The 23,762-nt window shown below is 40.2% G+C and overlaps 1 long non-coding RNA gene across 1 annotated transcript in view; it reads right to left on the minus strand.

Moving 5' to 3' along the window:
* Positions 1 to 5,478: 5,478 nt before the first annotated feature.
* Positions 5,479 to 23,762, minus strand: part of LOC309647301 — a 144,171-nt gene continuing 125,887 nt past the window's right edge. The window contains exons 9-10 of the long non-coding RNA XR_014255919.1: positions 18,333 to 18,678; positions 5,479 to 17,568 (exon numbers count right to left, since the gene is read on the minus strand). This is a non-coding gene — a long non-coding RNA (uncharacterized lncRNA). The remainder of the gene's footprint in view (positions 17,569 to 18,332; positions 18,679 to 23,762) is intronic.

Here is a 23,762-nt window from a genome sequence, read left to right on the forward strand (position 1 = left end):
GGGCCGAGACGGGGGGCGGGGCTAGTGGCGAGGCGAGGCGGAGCGCGTACCGGACGAGCGGGGGACGGCGTGCGCCTGCGCGCGGGAGACTTTTCCTTTCGGGCCTCCCCGTCTGTGTCCCGATATTGACGGCTGCGCGAACTTGTCTGGTCTCTACAGAAGCTCAGGGGTCTTCGGGTGCTGTATTCTTAAAACTGTGTCCCCCACTTCGACGTTATCTTTAGGGATGAGTTGACAGAGGCAAATCTGGCTGGGGGAGTGGGAGCTGATTTAGAAGAGCCCCAAAGTTTCCCCTGCGCGCCCAGGAGTGAGAGAACTTTGCCTCCTCGGAGAGCCTCCGCCACACCCCCCCATCACGGCCCCCCTACCGTGGCGGGTTTCTGAAGAGTTTTCTCAAGTCCTAAACAGACGCACAGGGCCCTGGAGTAATGGCTGTTAGTGACTGCACCGTGGATATGCACCCGACTCTGTAAATTGTCGGTCCTGCTGCATTTTAGGTGCAGAGATGGGCGTTCCGTGACCTTTGGTGCCGCGCGGTCGCGGGAGCCCAGGAAGCCACCCCGGGAGGGGACCCCTGGGGCGGGGCGGGAGGGCGATTCTTGACGGGCCTCTTCCAGGCTCACCCTGTTCGTGGACAGAGGATTCGGATTCTCATGAGTGTGATGGGAACTCGGAGGCAGCGGGAAGGCTGCGGGGCCTCCAAGGGAAGTACTCAGTTCCTACCGCCTGTTCTTTCTTGCGTCCACGTAGGATCCTCCCGTGGCGAGCGCCTGTCATCTCCGTGCTTACTTAGATCATCCGCCCCTGATCCATTTTTGCATCTTATGATAGCATTTGGCGTCTGGAGATGGTCTGGGACGACCTCTAGAATTAACCTGGCTCAAACCTCTGTTCCCAAATAAGGTTTCCATCCTGAAGTCTTCCCCAGGGTTCAAGTCTTGGGAAACTGGATGCGAAATGCCCCCTTAGTATGTAATGGGTTCCTCTACACAACTTTTTAGTGACCTGAGTACAAATATCCTTTATGGAGAATTTTTCTCCTCAGAATAGGAGAATTTTTTTCAGGGTCCTGGGTCTCTTTGATGTTTATACAAATGGTGTTTTCATTACAATACTTATGGAAACCTCCAAGTTTTGTACTTTGAGATTTAGTTATCATAGGAATGGTAACCAAGGTGATTACTGAACCCCCTCACTGCCTATAAAGTACTTTCTTGGTAATCATTTTACACATGAAATTTTCTTTTACTGAAAACCTTGACCAATATTCTGAGAAGTGTTAATGTTCTAGTTTTTTCCATTGGGAAGGAGTGGGGAGTTGAATAGAATGCTGCAGAGACAAAAATTTTCTGCCTGTGGGTGAGGTAGGCACTCTTTCACATCCGTATCTAATTGAATTCTTGAAAGGTTTGAGAGTGAATATTGTCTCTACTTACAGATGAAGAAATAGGCTTGGAGGGATTAAATAATTTGTGTAGCCTCAGATGACTAGGAAATAAACAAGGTAGGATTCAAAACCCATCAGTCTGACTCCTAAGCCTGTATTTGCTCCACCAGCTCATGCTGCCTCAAACTCTGAAGTTCTAACTCTTGCAATTAATGCTACAATCCTCCTAAATGTGCTCTCAGTTCAAAATGCAGATGTGCACTTTATTTTTGTATGTTTCATTAATCTCTAAATTGGCCATAAACTTCCATAACTCACGTATTTAGACAATAAAACAAAATTAGTTGTTATAAGGTAAAATATTCAGAAATATTATTAAAAGTAGTTAGTACATGTATTAAATATATAATAAACATTCAGGCCATTCAAGTTAGTCACATCTTCAATGAAAAGCCAGACTCTTAGATGGCTGTGAATTGGCCATTACTGTAGAGGCAGAATTGCCCTAGTCTTTCCTGGCTAGAAAAGTAATTTGCTGGGGCACTGCCCAGTGAACTTTGCCCCCATTATAGCAACTCAAGTGTACTCAGCAGTATGAAGCAAGCAAAACCAGTTAACTCCTGAGACAGACTTCCCTGTCTTGGCAGATGAATGCCATCCATGAGCTCACAGACTTTATTCCTTCTTATATATGCGATTCTATTATCCTTTCATTATTATTTTCAAAGAAATTAGCCTTTCTTTTTGAAAAGCACAATGTTAGAGCTATTTTGACAGTCTTTCACAGCTATCACTTTAAATAACCATCACAAATAAACCCTACAAAAAGTTTCCTAATAGTCAGTTAGAAGGTCGTTTATCTATGTCAAAAGCAATAACACAGAATGACTACTTGAAAAAAAAGTCTGTCTGCTTCAGCGACACATGCCAGGAACTCAAGAACTGATAGGACAATAATGTAAAGCATGTGTTTCCGAGTTGACTTTAACATCGTGCTCAGGATTTTCTTTAATGGTTTTTATGCCAGCCAGACATCTCCTGTTAGTCAACTCTACTCCCTGTACTGGGTCATACAAAATGGTTTCTTTCTTAAAAACTCATTTATCAGTGTATTAAGCCAAACTTTTTTTCTTGGAGTAATCCAAGCCACATTTGTGATCTTTTAAAAATCAGAAACATTACAAAAACTCAGACTCCTAAAAACTAACAATGTTACTAGAGCCTTGATCTATTCATTATTATAATTTTGAGTAATAGTAACTGACATTTATGTGGTGCTTACTGTTGCCAGGCACTGTTCTAAGTACTTTTTATAAACTAATTTAATCCTTGTAGCAACCCCATGAGGTCAAGCTGTCTTCCACTTTACAGACGCAGAAGCTGAGGCAAAGAAAAGATAAGAAATGTGCCCAAAGTCACATAGGCAATAAGGGAAGTTGGATTCAAACCCAGGCAAGTCTGGCTCTAGAGTCTGTGTTCTTAGCCGCTGTGCAAACTGCCTCCCTAGGGTGCTACATTTAAGAATAAATACCCAATTTTCTTTTTGTTTCCTTCTCTCCCTTACTTCAGAAGTTGATATTTGATATTTCAATTTACCAGGCAGGGACTTCCCTGGCAGTCCAGTGGTTAAGACTCCTCACTCCCAATGTAGGGTTTGATCTCTGGTCAGGGAAGATCCTGCATCCCGCGTGGCACAGCCAATAAAATGAAATGAAATGAAACAAAATGAAATGAAATGAAATAAAATAAATTTACTTGGCATTAGTTGCACTCATTTAATCTGGGTTTGCTGAATTATAAGGTATATTACCGATATTCAACAACCAAAAATAAGGCAAATAGCATTGAGACCCTTTTACTCACAACAGATTGACATTAGTCATCCTGCAGCTTTATTGTCAGCAGCAGCATAGAACATTTTCCAGCAGTGTCCTTCATCAGGTGTCTCTAGATGGCCCAAAGAAAAGGACATTTAGTACTTTCAATTGTTAAGACACTTAAGCCAGGTTGAGATGGAAAATATAGAGATCTGGCATTAGGAAGGAAAAAGAAGATGGGGTAAGATAAAGGAATTTGATAGAGGTACAGGAAAATAAGAATAATAGAGGATAAAGCAGAACAATTTTATAATATTAAAAAGGAAGAAAAAGAAGCCAATAGCAAGTGTTCTATAAATAAGGGGCCAGGGAGTAAAAAGTGTGATTTACCAAAAACTTTCAACCTGGAAGAAGTGTACCTTCATCTCCTTCCCTTCTGTGGATGATAAAGCAGGCTATCTTTATCATGAAGTGCCTGTTCAAGTCTTTGCCTTTTTAACAGAACTGAACTGTTGTTTATTCATATTGATTTGTAGGAGTTTTTTTTAATGTATTCTGGATAAAAGTCTTCTGTCAGGTATAAAATTTTATGAGCATCTTTGAAACTGAGCAGGACCCTGTGGGTCCCTCCTGGGCACAAAAGCCTTTCTGTGTCCTCCATTTTTATATTTGCAGGAAAAAGGCTTCTGCCTCCTAGACCGACCTTCGTGAATACCAAAGAGCAGATTCAAACAGTTGCTGATCAGGGAAGTAAGGGGATGCAGAAACAAAGGAGGAACAATCAAAAAACTATAGTGCGGGATCCTGGTTCCTCCTCAAGGGATATACATGTAACAATACCTTTGAGTTCTGCAGGAACTAAGGTCCCTACCCAGGGAGAGGATGGTAACTTCAGGCTGAGCTGCAAGATTCCTGGAGCACTGCCCTGTTACCTCACCACCAACCGATCAGAAGAAAGTCTCACACCCTGCAGCCCTCACCCCAAATTTTGCCTGTATAAGCTTTTCCCCCCAGACTAGGGGAGTTCGGGGTTTTGGAGCACGAGCCACCCATTCTCCTTGCATGGCCCTGCAATAAACCTTTCTCTGCTCCAAACTCCAATGTTTTGGTTTGTCTGGCCTCACTGTGTGTTGGGCACACAAACTTGTGAACTTGTGTTTGATAACATCTTCTCCCAGTCTGTGGCTTGTCTTTTTGCTCTTTTAGTGGTGTCTTTTGATGAAGCTCTTAATTATAATTAGATCCAATTTATCAATTTTTTTCCTTTATAGTGAGTGCCTTTTGCATCTGTTCAAGAAATCTTTCCCTACCTATGAGTTTAATCTTAATTTTTAAAAGTCAGCATTGATCACCACATTCATTGATTTATGGAATCTTTCACTAGGATTTTTGGCTAATAAGCTTTGTTGATAAACAGTGCAGGCTCAATAGTTGTGGCTCACGGGCTCTAGAGCACAGGCTCAGTAGCTGTGGTGCATGGGTTTAGTTGCTCTGCGGCATGTGGGATCTTCCCGGACCAGGGATCAAACCCCTGGCCCCCTGCATTGGCAGGAGGATTCTTAACCACTGCACCACCAGGGAAGTCCCTGGTGTTACATTTTAGGTTAGCTGTAAATCCTAAATTTTGATTGCTGATCAAAGTAGCTTAGTATTTCATTTGTTGTGCACTCAATAACATTGGGAAAGAGTATACTTTTTCAATGAAATAATTTTTAAGGGTTCACTATTTGACAAACCCTATATGTCTATTGTCAGTAAGTTTTAAAATAACATTTCTTTTTTTATATATAGGCAGTAAAACCTCATAGTCACATAGGTTATGTTTGTATACTTATATATTAACTATAATTCATCATACAGGTGATTTTTGACATCTTAATGATTTATTTCAAAGCTGTATCATTGCTTAATGGAATAGAAGAAATTATTTCATGTGAATTTCCTTTAATTATCGTACCAATAATTTATTTTCATATAAATTCTTCTCCAACATTATGTGGCTCTTCCCATTTTGTGATTGTGCCATCCTGTAAGGAAAAAGACTTTTATCCTTTTAATTAGAAGATTGAAAAAAATTCCAATCAGAGTATGATGGTTTTCTAACATTTCCTTTAAATATCAGAAATATTATATATTTTGCCAACTTTATCAATATTTCTCTGTAAAATGTACACTTAATCTTGATGGTTTCATTGCTTCACTAGAAAGGCATATTGGCACAATGGGTACTTTATCTGTGAGCAAAGTTATGAAACACAACTTCAAATAGCCAACTGAATGTTACCATCTCTTTTTTTAATATTAGACATTTTGAAATAAGAGCCAACTAAGAATGTTCACATAGGTATATATTTACCATATATAAATGTATATAAGTGTCTTCATCTCAGCAGTTCTCATGACAATGAAAAAATGGAAACTATTCTGGCTAATGCAATTGGATGGGTGTTAATACTAATCACCAAGACACCAATGTTTCTCATTTGTTGTCTTATTAAACCTTCACAACGGCACTGTAGAAATTATGATCCACATTTACAAGATGTGGAAACGGAGATTCAGAAAGATTAAGTATCTTAAGCAGATGCATAACTAATAAGTGCTAGAACCAGAAACCAGGACTACTTGCTTCTTAAGCAGGTGTTCTTTCAGTGTTATCTTTTGGCATTTGAGGGTATATAGAGTAGAGCTTAGATCAGTCAGACTAAGGCCATGAGTATACATTATGACTAAAATCTTAGATGGATTAGTTGTGGGGGAATTTCTTAGTTACATTAAATGGAGGTGATTATTAGACTTGGAAATTAAGTAACAAAATTTCTGCCCTTAGATTTAATTTAATAAACTCACACATGATGGAGATTAGCTTCCCAGGAGAAGTAAATAAAAAGACCATATATGACCAAAGAACACTCAGGTGAGATGTTCTTGATAAAATCCCACAGAGACCAAACTGGACTGAGTTGAGGAAGAAAGGCAAAGGTGGGAATTCCCTGGTGGTCCAGTGGTTAGGACTCCCCGCTTTCACTGCCGAGGGCCTGGGTTCAATCCCTGGTCAGGGAACTAAGATCCCACAAGCCGTGCGGCGTAGCCCATCAAAGTTGTTCTGTGTGTAGATCGGTAAATAAAGCTACAATTGAAAAAAAAAAAAAGAATAGCAAAGGTGTCTGAGAAGAGGCCAGTGAGATAGGATGAGAAGCAGGAGAGATTCTTATGTCAAAAACCAAATGAAGAAAGGGTTTCAAGAAGGAGGGAGTGAACAATTGTGTCAAATGCTACTGAGAGGATGGATAAAATGAGGACTGAGAATGGCTGCCTGGATTTAAGAACATGGAGGACATTGGTGAACTTGATGAGAGCTGTTACTGTAGGGTACAAAAGCCTGACTAGAGTGGGTTCAGTAGCAAATGGGAAGAGAGGAAGTGGACATAACAGGAATAAACAACTTTTGAGTTTTTTGGGTTTTTTTTTTTTTTTTTACTGTAAAAGAGAGCAGAGAAATGGCATGGTAGCTGGATAGAGATGTGTGAGCCCAAAACATTGTGAGGTCTAGAAGTTTTGTTTTAAAGAAGGGAGACACTACTGTTTGTTTGAATGCCGATGGGGAGGGATCCAATAGTGAAGGGAAGATTCCTGATTCAAGAGAAAGAATTGCAGGAACCATATCCTTGAGCAAGTGAAGGGGTGGGATCTAAAGCATAAGTGGTGGAGTTGACCTTCAGTAAGAGCACGGATGATTCATCCTTAGTAAGAAAAGGGAAGGCAGAGCATAGAGGTCTATACAGTTGAAGTAGCTTTTGATACAGCCACTTAATAACCTCCTTGTCAATCATTTGGTTTCTCAGGGATTCTGATACCAGGAAGAAGGTACCTAGCACAGCAGAAATGGGATATTTATGTTACTGGAAGGGACTATTACATGTTGTAAATTAATAAATTGATGTTCTGGTTGGTTAGTGAGTGGCTTCGAGTCCTGACAAAGTACTGCAAAGCAATTTAGACAGCTGACAAACTGAACACAATCTTGCAATGAATTCTCAAGGAGTTAATACTCTAATATTTAAAGAGCTCCTAAAAATTGAGAGGAAAGAGACTAACAATTCTTAGAAAAATAGGGAACAGACATGAACAGTCAGTCCACAGATACAGAAAAGCCAATGGTCTTAAACATGTGAAAAGATACTTAACCTTACTTATAATAAGAGAAATGCAAATTAAAGTTACTTGGAGGAAATACTATGTTTCATATTAATGATATTTTATACTTAAAACATTTTTCAGAATAGCTTACAAAAAAAGGATAAAAAATCAATATGCCATTTCTTAACAACTAGATTGTCAAAAGCCCAAAACTTCGATGATACACTCTGTTGGAGAAGCAGTTACTCTCATACACTGCTGATGTATTGATAAATGCAGAATGATATAATCACCACGGAAGGGAATTTGGCCAAATCTAGCAAACATAAATATGCATTTACCCTTTAACTCAGCAATCCCACTTGTGGGAATCTAGCCCAAAGGTACACCAGCAAAAATGCAAATGATGTTTATATAAAACTCATTGTTGTGACTTTTTTTGGCCGCTCTACGTGGCATGCGGGATCTTAGTTCCCCAACCAGGGATTGAACCCATGCTCCCTGCAGTGGAAGCGCTGGAGTCCTAACCACTGGACGGCCAGGAAATTCCCTGTTGTGACATTATTTGTAAGAGTAAAAAAGCAGAAACAACCCACATGTCCATCAATAAGGGAATTGATTGAATAAACCATGATATGTTCACATAATGAAATGCTATGCAACTCTAAAAAGGAGTGAGAAACATTCCTATATATTGAAATGAAGTAAACTCCAGGATATATTGTTAAGAGAAAAAAATCAAGCTGAAGGATAATAAAGTATGCTGCTTTTGGTGTAAGAAATAGCAGATGAGAATAAGAATATATAAATGTATATGACTGCATTTTTTGAAGGAAATAATGAAAGGATAAACAACAACAACAACAAAATAATTACTTATAGCAGGAGGGAAGAAACAGGGTGGAGGGGATGACATGGAAGAAAGTGAGGCTTCTGTGAATGTGCCTTAGTATACAGTTTTGACCTGGGGACCATGTAAATATTTTACATATTTAAAAACAAAATTAAAACAAAAGAAAAAAAGTAATCCCTAAACAAAACAAAACAAAAACTTGAAACTAATGAACCCAAGTTTATGACCAAACCATGTCCCATTCTGGGTTTGGGGCACCTCACCTGGTTGGCCCTGCTAACCCTGGCTGGTTCCAGGTACCAGAGAGAGACTTAGAAGAGTTGGAAGAAGGAACTCCAAAGTGTGAGGTTCCCTGAAACAAGGGGCCCAGAGAAGAGGCTTAAAGGGATGAACTGATTTTAGGGCAACCAAATAGTCAATGATAGAAAGTTCTCCCTTACCGAAGAATCACAGAGGGTAAATGGAAGAAGAATGATACCATTTAAATGTTACCCTTAAAAAAAACACAAATGAAATAAGGGATCAGGGCAATGATCATCAATGAATGCTAAAATTATTAGACGAAATGCTGATGGAGAACTTTATACTGTACTGAAAGCAACTGAATCCACTGGCTAGGCTGAGCATCACTAAAACTGGAAAACCTGATGTTACATCTCCTAACATGGTGTAACAAAAAGGACACATCACCAATGCAAAGTGTTTCTGCCATAAAAGCTGAGCTTGAATCTGATGAAACTTCTAGATCTGGCTTCCAATTTATAGGCGTAGAGAACAAGTTAAATGACTCCACTAGAGCACCATCAGCCAAATCCAAATATAGGACTGTCAGGATCTGTGCAAAGCCTTGGATTGTACCCTGCTTACAAGCGGTCCTGTTTTGTGGATGCTGGCAGAAGACCCAAAATTCCTGAGTCACAGACAAAGGACTTTATTGCTCACAGCAAAAGTAGTATTCAGAGCTTTATGTTGATTTGTGTTGGTTCTCCATGTCCCACAAGCCCCACAAAGGTGACACAAAGGGTCCATGATGGATGTCTGGGAATGCAGTGGGTTGTACTAGAGGAAAGAATCATGGAGCTGGGGAGATTCTCTGTATAGTAAGTGAAAGCCAGCCTGCTCTTTGTCTGGGAGAGACATTACCCCTTCTTCAAGGTTGCTTGCTACAAATACAACTCTGAAAAATGGCCCTGGGAAAGAAAGGTCAGGGGTTTGCATTCATGGCATACCCAGCAGGAACATGCAGAGACACCCAGGGCCCATGGCAGATTCCTCTCCACCTCTCAGCCCGGAATAATGCAGTCTTGGCCGAACTTGAGTTTTTACTCAAAGTGTGCCACTCCACCAGCTACTCTGATTAATCTGACCACAGAGACTGGGAGCAAATTCATTTAATTTGTCTCATTCGACATTTAATCAAAACTACTATCAACAGGACTCCAAGCAGCAGGATGGGACCATCTTGCAGTCTTTACCTCAGTCACACTCTTCCCCGCCAAGGGTGCAGACTCAGCCAACTATGAGTAAGTTCCATAGGGGATCAGTAGGTCTTATTTCAGACAGCCAGGATGAGGTCCAAGGTGAAGCTATAATCCATTATGATCCACACAAGGGGGTTTAGACTGACCTTCTGGTCTACAGTGTCATTGCAATAATTACAGAGTGCAGTAGTTGGGCCAAAAAGCAATCCCATCCCCAACAGAGAGATTGTGGCCCACACTTTCCCACATACAAAAATATAACCTGAGCACTCCACTTTGAGATTTGTCGCTCAGCGTGGTTTGTATTACCATTACTTTGGTTAAGCCAGCAAACCAGTGTCACTAAGTAGTTATAGTCTTGATCACCATATATGACATAACCAAGGCCACTTGGGCATCAGGAGAAGCATATGATTTTCTTTTTTTTCTTTTGGTTTGCTGGCAGTTTAATGAATGGATTCCTCAAGTACAGTTGAGTAAAAATAGGTAACAAAGGATCATTTGATCTACATTTTTATTTGTCTTCTGATTACTTTAATGGTCTTTCATTATGAGAAAATGGAGAAACTCCCTGAAAAAACAAAAAAAGTACAGTTATCTTGCTCCATTTTACTCATCATTCTGTTTTAGTGAAGAGAATAACTTATTCTAATTGAGTTTGGGAATGGGCGTTCCTGAGGCCTAATTAATGTAATTCTGGAATTCAGAAAGAAAAACTCCCTTTTCCCAGACAAGTCGGACCAAGCTATTCAAGTCATATGCAAGATTAAATGTGTTGAAAATGGCCTGGAGTCTGAAGGGGCGAATCACCATCACCATTGTACTCAGTATTTTGGAGGACCTACTGTGTGCTAAGCACAGTGCCGAGTGAGCCACAGGCCTTCTCCCCAGTCCTCCCACTGATCCTGTAAGGGGAAGTACCAGTGTCCCCATTTACAAATAGATTTCAGAGAGATCGGTGGCTGTCCAAGGTCAAACAGCTAGAGAACAGCAGTGGCAGCCTCATGACTCTGACGACCCCATCTCAGTGCCTCTCAATACTTCTCATACACATGAGAAAGTGTTTGTTTTTCAGTCCCCAAAGATGACCTGAGTCATGGTAGAAATTATGATTTGGGTTATTGAGTAGGGAATTATGACAAATGCTTCATAGCAGTTTCCCTAAGGACTATGTCTCTCTTGCTCATAAGACTTCTGGGCTTAAAACACTTTTGCCTAGTAACTGCATCTGTTTATGGAAAATACAATGTGGTGGTAAAATTGTACCTTAAGCGTCCTCCAAGCTTCTGTGCAAACCCAGTTCCCAGGTACCACCATATATATATAAACAGAAAATTTACCATCTTAACCATTTTTAAGTGTATAGTACAGTAGTGTTAACTATCTGCACTTTGTGGTGTAACAGATCTCTTGAAGGTTTTCATCTTGTAAAACTGAAACTCTATATCCACTGAAAAACAACTCCCCTTTTCCCCTCCCCCAGCCCCTAGCAATCACCATTCTACTTTCTGTTGCCAAGAGTTTGACTATTTTAGATACCTCATGTAAGTGGAATCATGCAGTATTTGTCTTTTTGTGACTGGCTTATTTCACTTAGTGTAATGTCCTCAAGGTTATCCATGTTGTAGCATACAACAGGATTTCCTTTTTTGTTAAGGCAAAATAGTATATATATGAATAATTATACATACACGTATATTCATACATATATATACACATTATATATACACACACACCCACATTTGCTTTATTCATTCATCCGTTGATGTACATTTAAGTTGCTTCCACCTCTTGGCTACTGAGAATGCTCCAGTGAACATGGGTGTGCAAATATCTCTTTGAAATCATGTTTTAATTCTTTTGGAATATATATACCCAGAAAGGAATTGCTGAATCATATGGTAATGCTACGTTTAATTTTTTGAGGAAACTCCATATTGTTTTCTATAGTAGTTGCACCATTTTTAACTTCCCACCAATAGGGCACAAGGGTTCCAATTTCTCTGCATCCTCACCAACACTTACTCTGTTTCTTTGATAGTGGCCATTCTAATGGGTGTAAGTTGATATCTCATTGTTTTAATTTGCATTTCCCTGATGATTAGTGATGTTAAGCATCTTTTCATATGCTTGTTGCCATTTGTATATCTTCATTGGAGAACTATCTGTTCAGATCCATTGCCCATTTTTTAATCTTTTTTTTTGTTTTTTGCTGTTGTTGAGTTGTAGGAGTTCTTTATATATTCTAAATATTAACCCCTTATTAGATATATGGTTTGCAAATATTTTCTCCCATTCTTAGGTTGCCTCTTTACTCTGTTGACAGTTTCTTTTACTGTACGGAAGTTTTAAAGTTTGATGCAGTCCCATTTGCCTATTCTTGCTCTTGTTGTCTGTGTTTTTGGTGTCATAGCCAATAAATCACTGCCAAACCCAACATCATAAAGCTTTCCTTCTAAGAGTTCCATAGTTTCATACCTCATACTGCATACAAAAATTAACTCAAATGGATCACAGACCTAAATATAAAATACAAAACTGTAAGACTTGTAGGAAAAAAAAAAACGAGACCTTGGATCTGGTGATTAGTTTTTAGACATGACATCAAAAACACAATCATAAAAGAAAAAGTTGAGAAATTGAATTTTATCAAAATTAAAAACTTTTCTTCTGCAAAAGAATAAAGAGAATGAAATGACAAGCCATAGGTGGGGATAAAATATATGTAAATCACATATCCAATAAAGAACTTGTATCCAGAATATATAAAGAACTTTTACTCAATAATAATAAAACAAATAACTCAATTTTAAAATGGGAAAAATATCTGAAAAGAAACTTCTCCAGAGAAGATATATGGATGACAAATAAACATATGGAATGGTGCTTAACATCGTTAGTCATTAGGAATACGTAAATTAAAATCACAATGGGAGGAACTTCCCTGATGGCGCAGTGGTTATGAATCCGCCTGCCAGTGCAGGGGACATAGGTTCAATCCCTGGTCCGGGAAGATCCCATACATGCCGCAGAGCTACTAAACCCATGCGCCACAACTACTGAGCCCATGCGCCCTAGAGTCCGTGCACCAAAACTACTGAGTCCGTGTGCTACAACTACTGAAGCCTGTGGGCCTAGAGCCCGTGCTCTGCAACAAGAGAAGCCACCGCAATGAGAAGCCCGTGCACCACAACCAAGAGTAGCCCCTGCTCGCCGCAACTAGAGAGAAAGCCTGCACGCAGCAACGAAGACCCAATACAGCCAAAAAGAAACAAAAAATAAAATAAACAAATAAATTAAAAAAAAAATCACAATGGGAACTACTACACACCTATTAGAATGGCTAAAATAAAGAAAAATAAAGAACTGAATACAAAATGCTGCCCATGATGTAGAGCAACAGGACCTTTCATTCATAGCTGCTGGAAATGCAAAATGGTTCAGACAGTTTAGGAAAAAAAATTGGCAGTTTCTTATAAAGTTAAGCATATATTTATCATATGACTCAGCAGCAATCCCACTGTTAGGTATTTATCCAAGTAAAATGAAAACTTATGTTCACACAAAAACCTATATGTGAATATTTATTCTTAATTGCCCCAAAACAAGCAATCAAGGTGGAATGAATAAACTGTGGTAACCCATACAATGGAATACTGCTCAGCAATAAAAAGAAACAGACTACTGATTCATGCAACAACATGTGTGAATTTTTAATGCATTTTACTAAGAAGATAATTGTTGGTGCTGGGTGATGGGTACATGGAGATTCATTATTATTCTCTCTATTTTTGTGTATGATTGAAAATTTCCATAATAAAATTTTTAAAGGATATTTTAATGACATCATAATGTCCAGGTACTACAAAGTTCCATATTCTGATGCCATAAGCTGCACCTGAAATGTTGTACAGCAAACTGCAAGTTAAATGAAGATCAAATCTGGTAATGTAAATAATTATATTTTATTATCTTAAGACATATAATAAGACGCTTTTTGAATGGTTTTCAACACACAATTTTGAGGGGAAATAAGACGTACTGGCTTATTGGTTTTAAGAATTTCATCTGTCTGGGTATTAGAGAAAGTGCAGAAAGCCACCCAGCATAGTCTGGATCATAGCAATGAGACTCAGGCCGTCTGAGCTCCAGGACACAGGCTGGGGATGTGAACTAGCTCTGTTCCTTCTGTGTGTGTGTCAGTGGAGGATGTGAAAGTAGAAAGGTTTGCTACAAGCTGTATGTTTATATTGGTCTTTTCTTTAACTTGAGGCTGTCTGAAGTTTGAGAATAGCAAGTAATCAATTATTCTCATGGATCTCATTACTGGAGATCATTTCTGAAGGTGATGCTCACGGAGTTCCATTTACTCTTTTTTTTTTACTTCTGAGATATACATTTTAAAGTAATAACTAGAATTATGACTTATAACATTATACCCATTTACTCTTGATATAGGACCACCACTAAGTTTTTTTTTTAATTTTAGAATTTCACTTATTTTTGTATACAGCAGGTTCTTATTAGTTATCCATTTTATACATATTAGTGTATATATGTCAATCCCAGTCTCCCAATTCATCACACCACCACCGCCACCACTTTCCCCCCTTGGTGTAGGACCACCACTAAGTTTTTTCTAGCTATTTTAAGCTGTAATCAGCCCACACTGAAGTGTCAACACTTCTATTATCCTCCCCTCACCAAAAAAACCCCACAAAAAACAAAAAACCAAAACAAACAACAACAACAAAAAAAACCTCTTAAAAATTATGAGAAGTGTCTCAGGGGACAGTGGTGTTTTATATATTGAGAGGGATTTGGGTTATGAAGGTGTAAGCATTTGTTAAAACTGGGTTATTTACACTTATGATTTTGTACTTCATTGTATATAAATTTCATTCAAAAATTTAAAAAAATCAGCAAATCTTTAGCTCTAGTTAATGATATGTCAGCTGAACTATTTAGGGGGACATCTCATGATGTCCCCTTTTTAATGCATAAAAAATAAGAATGATTGATGATTGGATAGAGAAATGAATATATATGTGATAAACCAAGTATAGTATAATATTAATGGTAGAATCCAGATGGTAATTACACAGTATTCACTATAAAATTCTCTCAACTTTACTGTATATTTGTAAATTTTCATAATAAAATGTTTGAAAAAAATATCTAGAAATTTAATCCCATCCTAGTTCAGCAGGAAATGCAAAAGAGGCCACTGTCATGATTAGACCTGTATTCTGATTTCCAGGTTCTATAGCCTTTTAGACGGAATCTAATTTCCTGGATTCTGATCTCTCAGGGTTTTTATTACTTAAAACTAGTTACCTCATCATCCTTCTATTTCGATTTTCTGGTTTATCTTTTTGTTTATTCATTTTCAAATACTTATCTTCACCTACTGTGAACCAGGCCCTGTTAGGTGCTGGGGATATGGTTTTGTCCCTGTCCCCCTGGAGCTTCCATCCATGGCTTATTTCCAGCAAACAGTACCTTCGGTCTCTTAATTCTATCAGGAATGCTGGTTCTTTCATCTCTGGCTGAGGCTAAAGCTGACAGAACCATTTTATCCATTGAATACTACAGACTCCATGCCTAGGGCCTAGAAGGTTTTTTTTTTTTTTGGTGGGGAGGTCATATCTCCAATTTACAAAAAAGAAACTGCAAAATCTTCTATACTCCCTAGGTGGCAGAAACAATTCTTAGTCCCCTTGATTCTCCCTTTTTCACAACTCTGGATCCCAAAGGACTGTCAGCCAGCATTTTTGGTCCCAGTGACAAATCCAGCTCTATTGTAGATTCTGTAGGGGAATAAGATACTCCAACAGTAAGATGGGTGCCTAAACTATCACAGCCTTGTGCCACTGCAGCTTTATGCCTCGGACTCACTTGGGCTGACTCCTTGTTCACCGGGCTACCTTCTAATTCCCAGGTAGGTCTGAAGAGAGAATGGAGTATTTCTTTGAGTATTTCTGGTCCTTGTGACAGTGATTTCTCAGGTAAACCAGAAAAGTAGCTTTTGATTAAGAGCTGTTGCATCACATGTGTAGAATTCAGGGAGAAAATACACTAATCATTCCATCATCATCATCATCATCATCATCATCATCATTATTTTGGTTGCTTGTGGGCATAGATTCCTCAGTGTAAATTAAACTGGTAATATAGTGACTAAAAAAGGGGGATGGGGAATATTCTGACCCACCTTGTCATCCAGAGCCTTAGTTTTGAACTGTTCTGGTTGATTCAGTTCTCATAAAGCCTTGCTTTGTCTTTTTCTCAACTTCCAGGTTCTAATCACTACTGTTTTCCCACTGTTGACTTTACTTGCCCTCTGACCTCATGCAAGGCCCATCTTATCAGCTGAGATCTTAACTTCTGTTTCTCCACTTTTAGCTGTGTTACTTCAGGGTCCCTTGGGAAAGGCCCAGCCTATCCAGGCCCTTGGGCCACAAGGATGCTCCCGTGGCCGGTGCACACTGCACACCCAGAGCTGGGACCTGTCTGGGCAGCTTTTTACACATAAAATTCCATGATTATAAAGATTTCCACCTAGTACATGTTGACAAATAAAGGATATTGGTTTTAAAGACTTTGTTTTAACCAAAGCAAACAATAGAACAATGACTTATAAACCAATATCTAGTGAAAACTGAGAGTATATGTAATATTTTATTTTTATTGGTTGGTAATTATGCCTGGATGATTCACAAAATTATTACAACATTCTTGATTTTATGGTCCCCCCAGGAAATCCTTCCCTATTTTAAATAAAGTGCATTTTATCTATTGAATGCATTTGATACCTCTATCCTGTTATACAATTACAACACTGTAAATAAATATAAAGAGCTATTTGGTTTGACTACTTCAATTATATAGAATTAGCTCCCTAGGAAGAACAGTGTTTTTATCCTTTTCCCTTTAGAATCAAAAGGCGTCTGATGACAGCTCTTTGAAAGGATGATGCTGAGATGACTGAATCTTCTCAAGCCTTCATATCTCTATTCTGTTGTGTTAATTTGGATAACTATGAACAGACTGAAATCTATGTCTCTGCTAGGGACCCCAAAGAGCTCACTGCATAAGACCTACCCCAGCTTGGCTTTATATTTTCTGCATTTTTCTTCTGTTGCTGTTCAGAAAAGCTATGGGGTTAAAAAAAAAAAAAAGTGTGTGTTTGTGTGTGTGTATGTGTGAGAAACCATTTCAGTTACCACGTGTTTTAGTATTTAGTATTATTCAAATATATTCATCTAATATTATGACTGCTCTAACTGGCACACAATTTTTATATATACTTATATACAGCCTAATAGCATACAGTTGAAGACTACTTAGCACCTCTGATGTGAAAGGCACTGGGCAATCTTAAATCTCTTGTGCGACAAAGTAGGGTATAAATCAACCAACTAACAAAGTATACAGAAATACAATCTGGGCAATGCAATGAGAGCTGTTCTAGTCCTAACCTTGCTAGAACGTGGTAGATATTCTAGTTAAAGGCCAAACTCATACTTTAATAATTCATAAAGAATTATTATATAAGGGATTATTACTAAAACAACAACTAGAGCTCCCTTTATAACTGCATGAAGGAGAATCTATGTTTACTATAAATATCTATCATTCATTATTTATTACATAAATAGTATTTATCATTATTTCTATAATAGGTAAAGTACTATATGTTACCCATTCTTCGGGATTAACTACTTTATGTTAAAGCTAAATGAGAAAATGCTATTTTAACCTCTCTACAGGATGTGTGAAATTCTAACATACCTGTGGAAATTCAACATTTTCATTTATCACCAGGCACACAACATTAGCCTAACACCTTCTCCTCTCCATCCTCATCCTCATTCCCACTGCCACCTCCTGTGCATTAGGACAGAGGAGAGAGATACTGTATAAATACAACACAACTGGGTGAATCTTCCGGTCTGCTTTTATTACCATACACCAGCTGACCCAGGTCCAGAGAGAGACATTTGTATATTTGTTGTACACACTTTCACTCAGTTTACTTCACAAAGCTTAATGCGCTCTGTTCAAATTTGCTACAGGTACATTCTTAACATTTCAGGCATGCATAAAAATAGAGGGTTTTTTTTTTTTTTGCCAATTAAATCAAATAGGGAGGTGGCTGTTGTTTTTGGCAATAGGTCTCACATTTGCTGAGAATTAGGTGAGGATTTTTAGGGGTGGGAAGCCTGTGTATGGGCTTCCTGTGAAGCCATTAGCTGAAAACCTTTGGTTTAAACCACAGTGTCCAGGGCTGGCCTCCAGCGGGTCAGCGTGCAGCCACTGTCTCAGGGGCACACGGCCTCCCACCTGTCCCCACCCCCTGCACCTCTCCCACCCCTATTAGTGGCTATGCGCTGAGGGCAGGGAAGAGGCTTTCACTTCAACATTATGCTCTCTGCACTGTCCGCATTTTCACATATTTACTGTGTGTGTGTGTGTGTGTGTGTGTGTGTGTGTGTGAGAACACTGAAGTTCTACTTACTTTGCCTGCTTTTTACAAAGCCATGCATTTCTTACATTGAATTACAAATGTGAGATGCTCACCCTGGTGCAGCCCAACACCCACACTTGCCCCTTCCTCTCCACCTCCCACCTCCTCCTCTCTCCCTTCTCACCTTTTGCTTTTTCTCTGCTCTCATGAGGTTCCACTTTTGTCTTTCTTCTTTTGCATAGATTTTTCTGAACTGCACTCTTTGTAGGAACCGTTCTAGAGATTCTTCCAAGGTCCTTATTTGTAATTACATCCACCTTTTGTTGCCATGATGGCTGTCCTTTAGGACTTGATTCCAAGACACTTGTCCAGAGTGACTCCTGCATCGAATGGCATGTTTCTCCGCTTCTTATATTTTTTTCCCCCTCATATATTTTGAAAAGAATTTTGAAAAATGTGTTCTTCCTCTTCCTTCAAGTCCTTTTTCCTCCTGGCGTGTAGAGCAGGTTTTGTTACCAGCAGAACTTTCTCTAAAGTGAAAGGAGACAGAGAGTTAACTAAAAGACACAATGAATTGCTGGGTGTGTCCAGAGTCTGATTAGGTTTGAGAAGAGGAACAGAAAGAATTTTTGTGTTTTAGAAATTGAGGAGGCCTCCTGGCCTAGTGTGAAAAACTCAAACAGATAAAATTCTCTTTTAAAAAATCCAACAAAGTCTAGTTGGGAAGCTAAGTTAGCATCTTGTTACTAAAAGCATTAGAGGTCTTGGTTATATATTTTTAATGCACTTGTTACTTATTAATTTAATATCAAAATGCTTAGATCTCCTCCTGGCCCCGTTCTTAACCTCTGTTCTTTCCCTGTTAAATCGTGACCTTTCCTTGCAGCCCCTCACCCTGAAGAGCCGGCTTTCAGGACTACTCCCAGGTAGCCTGGGGCTTCAGGGGAGCACCGATTAGACTTGTCGCTCCCGAGCAGGCCGTAGTTTCTGCGCACAGAGAAAATGCTGGGGTGAGTCATACTTCTCCTTTCCTAACAAAAGGGCATTGTACTGTGCTGTTTGGTTCAGGCTCTTCCGTGCCACTTGTGGTTGCAAACGTATGGGACAGGAGGCTGGTTCCAGAGACGCACCGCTCAAGTTGTATTCTAGTGCGCTGCTTTGAGCATGCCCCGATAGACAGTGAGATCGTTTAAGGCTGCGACGCTTTGATTTATCTTCGATCCCCAGCCCTAAATGCACTTGTGCCTAGCTCAGGGAATGCTAAGCAAGTGTGGCTTGGTTGGAACCCTGCAGGAGAAGGGGGAGGGAGAAAGTTTGCTCTGTGCCCCAGGAGCAGAAGTGGCGCCCTTAGGAAGCCTGCTCACCTGCACATAGCCGGCAGGGGGCGCAATTGCATCAGTACTAGATAGAACGTGTTTCTTCGGCCCCACTTGTTAACTTAAGCCTTACCTGTTTGGTGAACCCAAAGGCCAGAGTCCCTAGAAATTTAAACTTAAACCTGCACATACGCATTAGAATATCACCTGTTGTACAGAACAAACCCACATTATATTTAGTCCAAAAGGCACAAGAATAGTCCAGAGTTAGCTTACAGAATACTGAGTCAGGACATCTCACAGAGTCAGATGTAAAGAGGAAAAGTACCTGGTCAGTCTTACAGGAAATTTCAATAATTTTGAAGTTGGAGGCTTCTTACACTCACTTGACCAACCTGTTCCTCTAATCTAGCCACCTCATTTCTTAGATGAGAAGCCGAGGTTTATGAAACCAGTTATCTAGGCTCCTCAAGAAGATGTAGCTACAGAAAAAGTATACAGTACTTTTCTGGGTTTTAGGCATGTGTTGAAAACATGCGGAAAGGTGGCCATTTGGAAAAATTGCACCTACAATCCTCCTTTCTCTCTCTCTCATATTTACATATGTACATACATATACATGTATAAAACATGTAACATTTATGCACAAAAATATATGTATATAATATGTATTTTATATATAATAAATACATATTAAAGTATCTATCTATCTATATATATATATTTTCAGGCCTTTTACAGAGGCAGCATAGCCTAGTGACCTCAGCATATGGCTGTGACCCACCCAGACTGTCTCAGTTTGAATTCTTGGTTCTGTCACTTAGCTGTGTGACCTTGGGCAAGTTACTTAACCTCTCTGTGACTTAATTTCCTTGTCTATAAATGAGGTTAATAACAGTATCCGTTTCATTAGGTTATTTTAAGGATTTAAAAAGTTAATCTTTGTAAAGCTCTTAGAACGGTACTTGGTACATAAAAAAGTACTATAATAATTTTTAAATAGAATTCATATAATTTTGAAAACACCATTTTAATAATGAATGTAGATAACACTGCAAGGGTACTTTTTAAATGGTTGGAAGTTGGCTTTTGATATATCTTTTTTAGGGAAAATTGATTGTGTCGTAAATGATAGAGGTGTGAGAACGAATGTGTAGCTAGTGAACCTGCCCACCAGATTGAGTCTGAAGCTTTACATTATGATTCCAGGCGAGGCTCTGGTTTCCAGTGTGCAGAAAAGTATCTGACATTTTTTTTTCTCATTTTGGAAAGCTTAAAAAACAACCACCCCAAATTCAAATGCCCAAATCTTCAAAGAATTGTGTGCTTGGAGCATTTTAAATGTACCTGCCCCTTGCAGTCTACTGTTTCAGAGAAATCATGACTATTTCTGAAGCTGGCTCTTAATCAGCTTCCTCTCCTTTTCCTGAGTGTCTCCATCTGAACCAGCCATTGCTGTATTCTGCTTGTCTGTTGGGGCCGCAGGGAGTGGCTGGCAAGAAAGATGAGCAAGGATAGTCTGTCCAGGCCACGTGGGACATCTCAACTCCAGGGTCGGCCGTGGGAAAGGTGGGTCCCTGCCCTGCGATAGGCCACTAGGATCCAGCTGAGGACCAGGTCGGGGCAGTCGGGCCCAGCTCTAAGGGGCTGTCACTGGATAGTTCAAAGCAGCTCTAAGAGGGCAGAAGAGACAGCTCTTGGATTGGAATTAGAGGCCCTACTTGGGGAGAAGCACAGCAGAAGAAATGCCCTAGGGTCTCGCTTGAGGAGAGGAGTGGGGGGAGGTCTCCAGGAAGAGAAAAGGGTCCATAAAAGAGGTCCTTGCTGTGAGGGGTCAGGGCAGAGAGGGTGTCTGGGAAGATGAATGGCTGGTCTTCAGTTGGGTGGGGGGCTCAGATCACCAATAATCAGGGAGATCTGGTGAAGCAGAAGAAGATGCTAGCAGGAAAGTCCCTGAAGGGCCCGAAGCAGCCCCTAAATTCCCCACAGGCAGCTCTTCACATGCTACTTGGAGGCCACCACTGGGAGGCTTTGAAAGAAGATACCGGGTTACCCATACAAGCACTCGCCAAGCCAGGGGACCCATTGAGAGAAGCTGCTAATGGTAATAGAGGCAAAATGTTATCTGTACTAAGTTCAAAAGAGTTTTCCAGGGGGAAATGAGGACAGGCCAATGCAGCCAAAAAGAGCTGGGTGTTGGCTTTGCAGAAAGCTAAGTTACACTGACAAAGAGGGTTGCCAGGTGTCCTGTATTGAACCAGACAGCATGGTATTTTAGTTTCTGGTGTATTAAAATGCAGCAAATACCTGTTTTTTAAAAAAATCACTATTATTTCAGATATACTTTTTCTTACATTTTGATTGATTTTTAATCAGCAGAGGTTTGTAATTTCAGCTTTTATTTACTCCTTCTGCTAACTATTAAATGGACAAGCACTACTTAAAGGAGGCTTATGACCCTTTTGAAATGTGAGGAATTCTCTTAGGTATCTGTGTGCAAGTAAACTGTGCCAAGACTAATGTTAAGTATTCTGTTAAATAAAGTAAATGTCTGTCCCTTAGGAGGGGAGGGTACACTCTACAAAACAATTTTTTCCCTCAGTCTCTGTGGTGTGGATATTTTTGTAATCCTAGGAAACAGTTATCTTTAGGGCAATAAGAAGAGCTAACATTTATTGAGTGTTTAGCATGTGCCTGACACTGTGTGAGCAACGGTCGTCCTCTACTCTCTTTCTCACAACAATCCCGAGAGAGATGCTCTAATTATCCTCATTTTACAGAAGAGGAAACAGGCTCAGAGAGATTAAGTATTGAGGCCAAAAACCTAGATGTTATTCTTTTTTTTTGTTTATTATTTTTTAAAATTTATTTTTGGCTGCATTGGGTTTTCATTGCTGCGTGCGGGCTTTCTCTAGTTGTGGCGAGCGGGGGCTACTCTTTGTCATGGTGCGCGGGCTTCTCATCGCAGTGGCTTCTCTTGTGGAGCACGGGCTCTAGGCACACGGGCTTCAGTAGTTGTGGCTCTTGGGTTCTAGGACGCAGGCTCAGTAGTTGTGGCGCACGGGCTTAGTTGCTCTGCAGCATGTAGGATCTTCCCAGAGCAGGGCTCGAACCCGTGTCCCCTGCATTGGCAGGCAGATTCTTAACCACTAGGCCACCAGGGAAGCCGTAGATGTTATTCTCAGTTCCTCTTTTTTTTCTCAGACGCCTCATTATTAACAAGTTCTGTCAGCTGTAACACCAAAATATATCTAAAAATCTGACCTTTCTTCACCCTAGCTCAAGTCCTCATTATCTTTCTTGATTGGATGTTGCATTAACCTCCAACTGCCCCCGAGGCCACTCTTACCCCCGGTACAATCTTCCCTCCACACTACAGCCGGAGTGGTCTTTTTAAACTGTTAAGTCAGACCACGTACTCTCCAACGACTGTCCTTCACATATAAAATAAAGTGGGGGACTTACAAGGCCCTACATGAGCTGGTTCCTGGTTGCTGTGTGCAGTCTTCATTCATTTAACAAAAAATTATTGATGGCCTACTATGTCCCAGGCACTGTTCTACATGCTGGGCATATTGTTCCTGTCCAGAGCTTACATTCTAGTGGGAGGAGACAATAATCAAAGAAGTATGTAGGATGATACCCGTTATCTTGTAATAACCTATAATGGAGCATAATCTACAAAAATACTAAATCACGATGCTTTACACCTGAAGCTAGCACAATATTGTAACTCAACTATACTTCAAATAAGAAAAAAAGAAATATGTAGGCTATCAGATGGTGGTGAGTGCTATGGACAAAAGTGAAGTGGGAAAGGAGAATAGGAAGTGTGAATGGCCCCAGTGAGGGGCCACTGGGGTGGCTGAGCAGATGACCAGGAAGGCCTCCTGAGAAGGTGACAAGGGAGCAGACACTGGAAGAAGAGGAGTGAGTCAAATGGATTCTGGGAGAACATTCCAGGCAGTGGGGATGGCAAGTGCAAAGGCCCCAAGGAAGAGGTGTGCTTGGCATGTTTGAGTAACGGCAAGGGGGCCGATGTGGCGAGAGCAGAGAGAGTAATGCAGGGGGTAAGCGGAGGTCAGAGAGGTCCCGGGCGTGGTCGGGGAAAGGGCAGACCATGTAGGAACTTGTAGGTCCCTCCTCTGCTCCACTGTAGGCATGGGACTTTGAGTGGGTGGCTGGGCAGCCCCGGGAGGAATATGAGCAGTGCAGTGATGTGACTGGGTAGCAGGGCAGCAGTGGCTGCAGGGAGACTTGCTCAGAGTCAGAGGTGGGAGCGATAAGGGTGGCGTGGG

Source organism: Balaenoptera physalus (assembly GCF_965194825.1).
Source record: "Balaenoptera physalus genome assembly, chromosome: 18".
In the NCBI taxonomy this organism is placed as follows: domain Eukaryota; kingdom Metazoa; phylum Chordata; class Mammalia; order Artiodactyla; family Balaenopteridae; genus Balaenoptera; species Balaenoptera physalus.